The sequence below is a fragment of the Euprymna scolopes genome, chromosome 17, assembly GCF_053919585.1.
Source record: "Euprymna scolopes isolate OS-2025 chromosome 17, ASM5391958v1, whole genome shotgun sequence".
Taxonomy (NCBI): domain Eukaryota; kingdom Metazoa; phylum Mollusca; class Cephalopoda; order Sepiida; family Sepiolidae; genus Euprymna; species Euprymna scolopes.
This window is the reverse complement of record NC_136498.1, coordinates 2,045,001-2,057,948: the sequence shown is the minus strand read 5'-3', so window position 1 is coordinate 2,057,948 and position 12,948 is coordinate 2,045,001. Positions and strand designations below refer to the sequence as shown.

Sequence of the window (12,948 nt, the reverse complement as noted above, 5' to 3'; positions counted from 1 at the left end):
TAAATGCTACGATCCATTTACTGCCGATTGCATTAAATGCTACTATCCATTTACTGCTGATTACATTAAATGCTACTATCCATTTACTGCTGACTACATTAAATGCTACTATCAATTTACTGCTGACTACATTAAATGCTACGATCCATTTACTGCCGATTACATTAAATGCTACTATCCATTTACTGCCGATTACATTAAATGCTACTATCCATTTACTGCCGATTACATTAAATGCTACTATCCATTTACTGCCGATTACATTAAATGCTACTATCAATTTACTGCTGACTACATTAAATGCTACTATCCATTTACTGCCGATTACATTAAATGCTACTATCCATTTACTGCCGATTACATTAAATGCTACTATCCATTTACTGCTGACTACATTAAATGCTACGATCAATTTACTGCTGACTACATTAAATGCTACGATCCATTGAATGCCCGATTACATTAAATGCTACAATCCATTTACTGGCCGATTGCATAGAATGCTGCCATCCATTTACTGCCGATTACATTAAATGCTCCTATCAATTTACTGCCGATTACATTAAATGCTCCTATCAATTTACTGCCGATTACATTAAATGCTCCTATCAATTTACTGCCGATTACATTAAATGCTACTATCTATTTACTGCCCGATTACATTAAATGCTACCATCAATTTACTGCCGATTACATTAAATGCTACCATCAATTTACTGCCCGATTACATTAAATGCTACTATCCATTTACTGCCGATTACATTAAATGCTACTATCCATTTACTGCCGATTACATTAAATGCTACTATCCATTTACTGCCGATTACATTAAATGCTACTATCCATTTACTGCTGAATACTTTAAATGCTCCTATCAATTTACTGCCGAATACTTTAAATGCTCCTATCAATTTACTGCCGAATACATAAAATGCTACTATCAATTTTCTGCCGATCACACAGAATTCTGCCATCCATTTACTGCCGATTACAGTAAATGCTACTATCCATTTACTGCCGATTACATTAAATGCTACTATCCATTTACTGCCGATTACATTAAATGCTACTATCCATTTACTGCCGATTGCATTAAATGCTGCTATCCATTTACTGCCAATTACATTAAATGCTACTATCCATTTACTGCTGACTACATTAAATGCTACGATCAATTTACTGCTGACTACATTAAATGCTACGATCCATTGAATGCCCGATTACATTAAATGCTACAATCCATTTACTGGCCGATTGCATAGAATGCTGCCATCCATTTACTGCCGATTACATTAAATGCTCCTATCAATTTACTGCCGATTACATTAAATGCTCCTATCAATTTACTGCCGATTACATTAAATGCTCCTATCAATTTACTGCCGATTACATTAAATGCTACTATCTATTTACTGCCCGATTACATTAAATGCTACCATCAATTTACTGCCGATTACATTAAATGCTACCATCAATTTACTGCCCGATTACATTAAATGCTACTATCCATTTACTGCCGATTACATTAAATGCTACTATCCATTTACTGCCGATTACATTAAATGCTACTATCCATTTACTGCCGATTACATTAAATGCTACTATCCATTTACTGCTGAATACTTTAAATGCTCCTATCAATTTACTGCCGAATACTTTAAATGCTCCTATCAATTTACTGCCGAATACATAAAATGCTACTATCAATTTTCTGCCGATCACATAGAATTCTGCCATCCATTTACTGCCGATTACAGTAAATGCTACTATCCATTTACTGCAGAATACATTAAATACTACTATCCATTTACTGCCGAATACTTTAAATGCTCCTATCAATTTACTGCCCGATTACATTAAATACTACTATCCATTTACTTCCGATTATATTAAATGTCTGATAGTCATTTTCTAAAAATTCTGTCATTCTCTTAGATTTGTGTAATCTGTTCTTCCATCGTGCATGTTACAGAACGTTGTATGATCAGCAAATATACCATCTCAGACACATTATTATAACGATGAATATTAGGAATGATAGTGGTCCAAAGATCGACCCCTGAGGCACTCCTATATTAATGTCATACTGTTTGGATGTACGTCCATCAATGACAATCTGGAGTGTTCTATTTTTTAAGGATCTGATATTTAGTATACATCCGGTTATACTGTATAATTTAATTTTCATTAGCAGCCCTTTATGCCAGATTTTGTCAGAGGCCTTGGATATGTCTAGGACTACAGCCCTGGCTTAACACACCTCATCCATTGCATGGTATATGCATTCAGAGATGATTGCAGTGGAACGACATTGCCTTAATCCATACTATTTGTCAGAGAGAAGATTAGTTTTTGTGAGGTGGTGGACTTGTTTGATTGATTAAGCTTTCAAACAGGCACGACAGGAAAACAAATGAACACATATCTAAAGAAATGGCAGAGCTTCGATCTGTAGTAGAATCGGGACAAAAATGAATGGTCACGTTCAATGCTGCCAAGACTAAGTTTGTTTCCTTCAATCACTACAAGAAACCTTTTCTACCACCAATAGCAATGGCCAAAGACTCTTTATCTGAAAGCACATCTTTTAAACTCCTCGCCCTAACGCTCTCAGGAAACATGAGTTGGAAAAATTACATTGAGAGTATCGCCAGGACCGCTGCGAAGAAGGTAGGTTCTCTCTACCGTGTTAGAAAGCTACTAACGCCCAAAAGTATCCTATACCTCTATAAGGCCACCATTCGTCCATGTATGGAGTATTGTTGTCATATTTGGGCTGGTGCATCTGCCACTAGTCTCTCGCTCCTAGACAAGGTTCAAACGAGAGTCACCAATCCGATAGGTCCTGAACTGTCATCTAAACTTCAGCCTCTGTCCCATTGACGAAATGTTGCATCCCTCTGCCTGTTCTACAAGTACTTTAACGGTGAATGCTCTGACGAACTGCAAGCACTTGTGCCCCCTCGACGTAAATATCCCCGAAAACCCCGACAAGCAGCTAAATCCCACCCCTTCACAGTAGAGATCCCTAGATGTAAGAAAGCCTTCTACTCCAGTAGTTTCTTCCCCAGGACAGCTAGACTTTACAATTCCCTTCCGGGTCCCTGCTTCCCATCTGTACTGCCATGCAGAAGTTCAAGTGCAACGTGAACCGACATCTTCATCTTGCTGCCCAACTCCCTACACAATACTCCTGATGCCTATGTCCCTGATAGTAGCCCCATACAACAAAGTGGCAATATGCCTTGTTTGGGGTGAAAATGTAATAAAAAAAAAAAAAGATACCTAAACCATCTCAATTTTCCATGGCCCAAGATAACTTGATTACAGCATAATCACATGTGAAACACCGGTTTCTATCAGATCACCGAAGTTAAGCAATGATGAGCCTGGCCAGTACCAGATGGGTGACCATTTGGGACTTCCAGGTGCTGTATGTGCTCTCTGCTTATCTCGGCATTGTTTCCAGTTGTCTCGGACTTCTTTTTGCCATTGGACTCAAGCAGTGGCGATTCAGGAGAGGTGTGGTTGGAGATTGTGCAACCCTTTTTTTTTTTTTTTTTTTTTTTTACACAGTGATCACCACTTATCAAGGCCCGGAAGCCACTCAGGGATAAGGGTTATTGCAAGTACATAAAGTTAGTGAGGAGATTTGCTGAAGTGTTTACTTAAGGGGGCGGTTCATTAGGAATTTGTTAACATTGGGCTTGAAGACATCCAAATTGTAGTCCGGAGGGAAGCAGGCAGACGGAACAGAGTTCCACAGGCGTGCAGTTCTAAGAAAGAAGCTTTGTTCATGGAATACGCGTTTTGATTTAGGCACAGATATAGAGTGGGGGAAATTTTTCATAGTGGATTCAGCTAGACGGGTGTTTCTCGTGAAAGATTGGCGAGGGGGAACCAGAGATTGGAGTTCAGACGAGCATCTGTCATGGAAATAACGATAAAACAAGGACAGGCTCGCAACGTCTCTTCTGTGGAAGAGAGGTTGCAGGGTAGAGAAAAGGGCATCCCCCACTAAGCCACGAAGTCTATTTTGTACTCTGTCAAGGCAGGATAGGCTGTTTTTAGCAGCTCCTGCCCAGATATGGCAACAGTATTCCATCCTTGGACGTACTTGGCTTTTATATAGATAGAGAATTGCATCAGTAGTGAGATATCTTCTGGAGCGGTAGAAGGATCCCACCATCTTTCCAGCGACCTTGGCAACAGACTTGATGTACGTGTTCCATTTCAGATCAGGAGTAAAGGTTAAACCCAGAAGTTTGTCAAAACATGGAGCCTCACCCAGACGAGAGCCATCCATCACAATTGATGCCAGCTGGGGATCAGAGCGTTGATGATGTAAGGATAGGAGTTTGCCACATACTTACATGCACAGGTGACCGTATTCGGTATATCCTTTGTTTTTCGAGATTGAACGGAGGCATCGATCGATCGAAGGTATGGATAAGAAAATTCAAATCTTTCTTGTGGTTTAACCTCTGGTGAATACACTCACCAGCATCTGTGTGCTACGTTCACACATTACACAGTTTGAAAGACATTTCCTTCAAAATCCGAGAGAACATCTTGGCATTTCCTCTTTGAATTTTCTCATGCATACCTTTTTATACCACAGATTGTAACACCACCTACCATCACAAAAGGGGAAATAATTCAGCTTTCAAATGCTCCCTTCTTTTGCTTATGGAAATTGAGAAAAATACTCGTCCTGAGACGAGTAATTTAATTTTGATGGAAATCGATGACATGATTTTGATTTTAGAAAATGTTTAAAATTTAAGGCTTAAGCTTAATGAGTCTTAAGAAGAAATTGAAATTCAGACTAACTTACTTAATTGATGTTCAATGAATATAAGTCAAATCTAAGGCAGTTAGCCAATGCTTTGGCAAGATCTCTTCTTTTATACATGTTCTAATCTAAGCAATTACAAATGAAACACAAAAAACTTTGAAATAATAATGGATATTTATCTTTGTGTGTGTGTGTGTGTGTGTGTATTCCTTCCTCATAGACTCCGAAATGGCTGATCCTATCTTTTGCAAATTTCACACAAAGCTAATTTATATGTTTGGCAGTGTTTTGTATAGAAATTCATCTTATTAGTATCGAAAATCGAAAATAGTCTGATCCTAAAAATAGCTTTTCTCTCTTATAGATAAAAAGAATTTTTACAGTGGAATATTTTACATTACACCGGTAAGAGAGAAAACGAAATCTTAGCAAATCATTTCTTCTTATAAAAAAAAAACGAAAAGCAGATTTATTATCATCTGGAGCTCAGTGGCAGATCATTCGACTACAGATCAAATGATCCCCTGTTCAAGCCCATGTGTACGTCACCATTTTATTTTAATTTTTTCTTATGAATGAGTTCAATTTACGATAAAAGAAGAGGTACAAATTTAAATCGTTGCAAATCATTAATTCCTTTGCATATTTTAAAAGCAAGCATTAATAAAAAATGATTTTTCTAGGGCATTCATAAGTCTCAAAAAATCGAAAAAATTTGATCTTAAAAATAGTCTTTCTTCTTTTATAAATAAAAAATAATTTTTACAGGGGGAATAGTTTATGTTACACCGGTGTAATCTTAGCTGGTGTAATGCAAAACATTCCATTGTAAAATCGGAAATTGAACAAAATATTGGAATAAAATAGTACATCTTCACGCGATTAGTGACATTTATTGGACAGATTTCTACACGTTAATATTTTACTGGTTTTTGTCAACAACTGACCAACTCTTTATTTGAATCCGGTTCAAGAGAGAGCGACTATAGTGACTAAATCGCAAAGTGATTCCTACGAACACTAAAAAGCAAATGGCTCTAATTGCTACACCCTTTTTTCACTACTTCTTTTGAATTTTCTTTTTTTTTTCGTCATTTGCAAAAGCAAGTACATTTATAAGGAACGTTTGAACTCAAAGTATTTTCAACCTATGAAAATCGTTCCAAATCACCAAAAGTAACGCATCTATGTGAAAGTCATAAGCCAATTTGAACTTAAAAACTCTTATAAGACTGGGTCAATAAAATCAGTTTTCTCCAGATTTCACCAGCCGACTGCATACGAAAGAAACCAAGAACGTGTAATCAACTACGCTTTCTGTGCATTTGGTCTGGGAGAGGAGAAAATGACTCAATTACTCACATACTAACTTTCTTCATATCGCGCACACATACTTACACAGTAACAACAGTCATATGAACAGAAAATAATTGTTACCAACTTCTAACAAGAACAAGGTAAGCCAATGCACACCCATACACAGTGCCACGCTGCTAAAGAATCATACACGTATAACGACAGAGGGCGTATGGGCACGTGTGGAAATATCAGCAGCAGCCGAAGGATAGCTGGCTAGCGAATATTAGCAGCAGTTAAAACACGTATGCAAATTAGCAAATGTGCACGAGCTTGCCTCACAAGAAAAGGGGAGAAAATACACTATGTGCCCGAGAAGAGAAGCTAAGTGCGTATCTTATAGATAAAAAAGTAATTTTTAAAAGGAAATATTTTACGTTACACCGCCAAGCGAGATAATAAAATTTCAACAAATAATTTCCTAAAAAACATTTATTGTGATATGGAAATAGTAGATCATTTAACTACATATCGAATGATCCCCTGTTCAAGCCCATGTGTACGTCACCATTTTATTTTAATTTTTTCTTATTAATGAGTTCGATTTACGATAAAAGAAGAGGTACAATTTTGAATCGTCGCAAAACATTTATTCCTTTGCATATTTTAAAAGTAAGCATTAATCAAAAGTGATTTTTCTAGGGCATTCATAAGTCTCAAAAAATCGAAAAAATTTGATCTTAAAAATAGTCTTTCTTCTTTTATAAATAAAAAATAATTTTTACAGGGGGAATATTTTATGTTACACCGGTGTAATCTTAGCTGGTGTAATGCAAAACATTCCATTGTAAAATTCTTCTTTTTTTTTATCGATGAGAGAAGAAAGACTATTTTTAAGATCATCAAGCCCAAATATCAGCTGACGTGATATTGTAAACAAAAACAGTCGGAATTTAATGAACAACATTACCATTATTTAAAAAAAAATTTTTTTTTGTGTGAATTAGTCCACTGGGCAAATTATCCTTTGTAATATTCAATAGAGGATTGATTCTATAATAATACATATGCTATTTGCATAAATTAAAATATCATGTAAAATGTGTTCTGCTAATGCAGAATAAGTGCTATGATCCAAATTTTCTGGGCACTTTATGTAAACTGTCAAAATGCTAAGCCAATACAATTGTAGCAGGCAACACCATTTAAGAAAACATTTATTTGTTAAAAGGAGCATATATTATAAAATATTATAAAATAATAATAAAATAATAATATGATAATAATATGATAATAATATAATAATAAAATAATAAAATAATAGCTCCAGTGATGACTTGCAAAGTGAAAGCAGAAAATTATTAGAGAGTTAGTAGCCATGCTACTACTTCGAAGAATGTCATAATAAGCAGAATGAATTGGAGCAGAGAAATTGTAGCAATTAACAAATTATAATTAAACTGAATATTTATTAGCGCAAAACATTCATGAGATTCATGCTGGTAGCGTGGCCATTTTGGATTAATGTCTTCCCCAATGTTTCAGGAGTTGTAGTTTTCATTTTATTAATATACAGATTATTAGTTATTATATATAAAAAACTAAATGTTTATTTTGATTTCAACAAAAAAATATAAAATCATCATTTTTTTTTATTCGAATTTGAATTTTGTTAAATTTTGTAAAGATTGTTCAATAATTATTTATTGTAACAACAAAAAAAAATACTGTTTTCATTTTTTTTCAATTAATTTTTCATTGAATTTTCTTCGTAATAACAAAAATATATTTTCATTGAATTTTCCCTCCCATAAATCTTCCGAAAATGGAAACAAAAAATACTAGCTAAAGTGCACCAGTGTAGAGAGTTCTCACTTACAACTTTTCTTCCTGTTTTTTTTTTTTTTTGGTGGGCTGGGGGGATTTATTGCATAATAGGGGCTGTGTTATCATTGGAATTTTCCAGGCAGTCTACATAAAATGCAGAAAGGTGCGGAAACATTAAATCAATGAAATCACAGAAGCCAAAAACATTGAAGAAAACTATTATTTGCTATCATTGGTTTATATATATATATATATATATATATATATATATATATATATATATATTTATATAAAGTGGGTTAAGAAATTCCAACGAAAGAAAGATGTATATTTAAATAAGGGAGTAGTCACCAGCAATGTGTATTTTTTAACATTATTTTATTATTCCGTGTCTTGGTTTTTCATTGAGAATTATGTTTGGATCATTGTAATAATGTTTTTAAGTCATTGAAATCGTTTTTACGCGCGTTTCAGACGGTCTGTGATGCGTCCTCGTCAGAAATTATTTTCAAATGTGTTGGAGATGTAAAAATGGCGATTTTCGTAGTTCATTTGAAGTTTTTCCAAGGGGTGGAGGCTTGTAAGTGTTTATTATTTATTGGTATGCTGAATTTTTATTGCTCTTTTATTGGGCTTGTCCAGGGAGACATTGACCTGGCTGTAGTCACTATCTCTTTCTGCTAATGCTTTTTTCTTTTCCTTTAGGGTGGGGTAGGGTGTGTGTGTGTGTGTGTGTGTGTGTGTGTGTGTGTGTGTGTGTGTGTGTGTGTGTGTGTGTGTGTGTGTGTGTGTGTTTATGTGTGTGTGCGTGTGCGTGTTTGCTTTTATTGGTTTGGGAATGTGTATATTGTTTTATAGTATTTTGGGGTTATTTGCTTCCTTAGGAAGGCGGCTGTGGTCCGAGGTTGTTACTAATGTGTATGCGTGGGGAAGGGGGGGGGACTGGCTCTTCTGAAATAAGGGTAGGGGTGCTTTCATTCTATTTTTATATTTATTTTTTGGATTCTTGGATTTTAGTATTGTGATTTTTCGTTTTAGTCTTTTCGGGTATTCCTTATATTATGTTTGTTTAGAAAGAGGGGTGTATTTAAAATAGGGGATTTTTTAATGTTTCTATTTATTTGTCTCCCCATGTGGGTATGGCCAGACCCAGGATCGGTTCCTAGTGTGGACATGCAGTGGAAACAGCTTCAAAATAATGCCAATCTTCCAAACAGACAATTATTTTTATTTACTTACACAGGAAAAAAACTTCATCACCAGATTCACTCCTGAACTGAACAGAACCTAATACCATCACACAAAAACATGAAATGCAAGGTACACTCGCATGCACACCCATACACATACACATATACACAGCCACACATAAATCAGAACCGACACATTAAAACATACACACGTGCGCGCATACAACCACACACAGACATAACACCCCTATCTCTAATACAACACACTGAACAATACCAACCCTACTTAACCTCGAAACCAACAACACTAGGAGACACCTAGAACCATAGTATAATATCTGTTCCAACACCTCGCTCCCTCCTCAGTCAGTGGAAAAGAACCCCCTCATGACTGAAACGACTATCATCCCTTCTATCATCCCCCTCCCATACCTATACCCCCTCCAATGCCCCCCCCCCTCTGAGGAACAAAATCTTAATTTTAATTTTATCAGTGTGGCTCTCGTCTTCAGGAGGCCTCAAGTTTTGACAAGCTTCTGGGCTTGACCATTACTCCTGATCTTAAATGGAACACATACATCAAATCTGTTGCCAAGACCGCTGGAAAAATGGTGGGATCTTTCTATCGATCCGGTAGATATCTCACTGCTGATGCAATTCTCTATCTATATAAGAGCCAGGTACGTCCAAGGATAGAATACTGTTGCCACATCTGGGCAGGAGCTGCTAGAAAGGACTTGTCCTGCCTTGATAGAGTTCAAAATAGACTTCGTAGCCTCGTAGGAGATGTCCTTTTCTCTTCCTTGCAACCTCTATCTCACAGAAGAGATGTTGCGAGTCTGTCTCTGATGTATCGTCATTTTCATGGAAAGTGTTCGACTGAGCTTCAATCTATGGTCCCCCTCGCAAAACTTTCACAAGAAACACTCGTCTAGCTGTAAACACTATCAATAATTTCCCCCACTCTTTATCTGTGCCTAAACCTAAATGTAGATTCCATGAACAAAGCTTTTTTATTAGAACTGCACGCCTGTGGAATTGTCTTCCGTTTTCCTGCTTTCCGGCTGACTACAATATGGTTGTCTTCAAGTCTAATGTAAATAAGTTCTTGATGAGCCGTTCCATATAAGCTATCAAATTTAACAAATTTTCATTACTAATGATTATTATATTGTCCAATTTCTACTGTACACTCTTTAACCCTTATCCTTGAGTGGCCTCTTGGCCTTGATAATGAGTGTATACTTATGAAAAAAAAAAAAAAAGAAAAAGTCCAATGTGAACAAGTTCTAATTGAATCGTCCCCCTAAGTAATCCAAGTTTCAAAATTCCCACTGTTTACTATGCTAAAATCACAATGACTAATGTATACCTATTAACCCTTATCCTCGAGTGGCCTCTGGGCCTTGATAAGTGGTGACACCCATGTAAAAAAAAAGAAAAAAAAAAAAGACGTCTATTATCTATGGAAGGATATTTTGACAGATGCAACCGAGATGACAACAGCACTATGAAGCGGTGTATAATTTTGGGAGGGGTTAGGGTATGATGGTGATGATTTAAGAGGAAAGGACGGATGGGATTGAGCGAGAGGGAATTACATGGGGCGTTCTGTTCCATGGTTTTAATTTATTGGGGCGAGGGAGAGTTCGGAAGTTAGTTAAGTGAGCAAGTTATGGGGTGAGTCTGGGTGGGTGGTTGTAAGGCTATAATAATGGATTTCAGAATACCAATATATGTTAGATTATATGTGTAGCAATAGTTCTAGGTTTTCTTTGTTATTAGATATACAGGGAGGGGGTTTGGGTATAACGCAGTGGTAAAAGGTAGGGGTGACAAAGTTTTTTTGAGGTGTATAACAGGACAAAGTGTTTTGGATGTGAATGAGTGGTGTGATGTAATAATAGGGGAAAATGTACTATTAACAATAATAATAATAAAAACAATGACAATAATAATAAAAATCATAATAATGATAATAATCATAATAGCTAAAAGGTAAATAAAATTAAGGGATAGAGATAAAGGCAAGCTCAAAAATAACACGTGAAATACATTTAAGGGATGAAGGTATAAGAGTGAAGTAAAAAGAAAGAGAAAAAGAAATAAAAATAAAAAATAAAAATAAAGAAACAAAAAGGTAAAATAAGAGATAAAGAGATAAATAACTAAGTTGAAAATTTAGTTAAAAGGGGAAGAGTTGGATAAATAGGGTGTATGCATACAAGAATGATGCACAAGGGAGTAATATACATACACACATATACATATATGGGCTTAGCCGGCAAAGCAGAGACCTCGGAAAACAATACCCCGGGGGGGGGGGGTATAAATCTCCATGACAGGACATGTCATGTATATATATATATATATATATATATATATATATATATATATATATATATATATATATATATATATATAGTGTATCACAAAAGCGAGAAGTACACTCCTCACATTTCTTCAAATATTTAAGTATATCTCTTTATGGGACAACACTGAAAAAATGATTTTTTTTTTTACACAATGAAAAATATTTTCCCCTCAAAATAACTCAAAATATAGCCATTAAAAACTAAATCCCTAGCAATAAAATTGAGTATACCTCTCACCTAGTCTCTGCCACACATGCTTAAGGTCATCAGAACCAAACAAATTAAATTTCGTCTCCTCAGATCATAGGGTATGGTTCCAGTAATCTATGGGTTTTGTTGACATGTATTCAGCAAACTGTTTGCGGGCTTTTTTGTGTATTGCCTTTAGAAGAGGCTTCCTCTTATGCTGACAGCCATGCACACCAATTTGAGGAGTACAAAGATAAGTGTGTCATGCCTATAGTCAAGCGTGGTGGTGGGAATACCATGGTCTGGGGCTGCATGAGTGCTGCAGGTATTGGAGAGTAACATTTCATTGAGGGAAACATGAACTCCAACATGAACTGTCAAATACTGCAGCAGAGTATGATCCCCTCCCTCCAGAAACTGGGTCGCAGAGCAGTGTTCCCGCATGACAATGACCCAAAACACACATCCAAGACAACCACTGCTTTACTGAAGATGCTGAGGGTAAAGGTGATGGACTGGCTAAGCATGTCTCCAGACTTGAACCCAATAGAACATCTTTGGGGCATCCTCAAGCAGAAGGTGGAGTCTTAAATATCCGCCAGCTCTACGATATCATAATTGAAGACTGGAAGAGCACGCCAATGGCTACATGTGAAGCTCTGGTAAACTCCATGCCCAGGAGAGTAGAGGAAGTTTTGGATAATGATGCTGGCCACACAAAATATTGAGAATTGACACATGTTGTATGTTAATATTGACAACTTTTCGTAAGGTGTGTACTCACTTTTGTTGCCAGGGATTTAGTTTTTAATAACTATTTTTTGAGTTATTTTGAAGGGAAAATAAATTAACTCTGTTATACAGCATGACCCAAAAAAACGGAGGACATTCAATTGTTTTTCTGAGCATTTTACAGTCAACGGAGAAAAAAAGGCCAAAGACCCTAGTGTTTTGATGTGATGTTTTGAATATAATAAACTAGTTATGACTAAAGTTTCATTTAATTCGGACAAAACACTAAGAAATGGGGCCTAATTAGAGTTGGGGCCCGTTTTTGGGGGGTCACCCTGTATATGCTGCAGACAGACTACTTTTCATTGTGTCAAAAAAATCATTTTTTCAGTTTTGTCCCATAAAGAGATATACTTAAATATTTGAAGAAATGTGAGGGGTGTACTCGCTTTTGTGATACACTCTGTGTGTGTGTGTGTGTGTGTGTGTGTGTGTGTGTGTGTGTGTGTGTGAACAAAAAAAAAAAGAAAAATATCATGAA

General features: G+C 36.1%; 1 protein-coding gene and 1 pseudogene across 1 annotated transcript in view; one reads left to right on the top strand and one right to left on the bottom strand.

Moving 5' to 3' along the window:
- Window positions 1–12,948, bottom strand: part of LOC145296650 (periostin-like) — an 89,874-nt gene that overhangs the window by 49,861 nt on the left and 27,065 nt on the right. The window lies entirely within an intron of this gene.
- Window positions 3,323–3,440, top strand: LOC145297116 (5S ribosomal RNA; annotated as a pseudogene).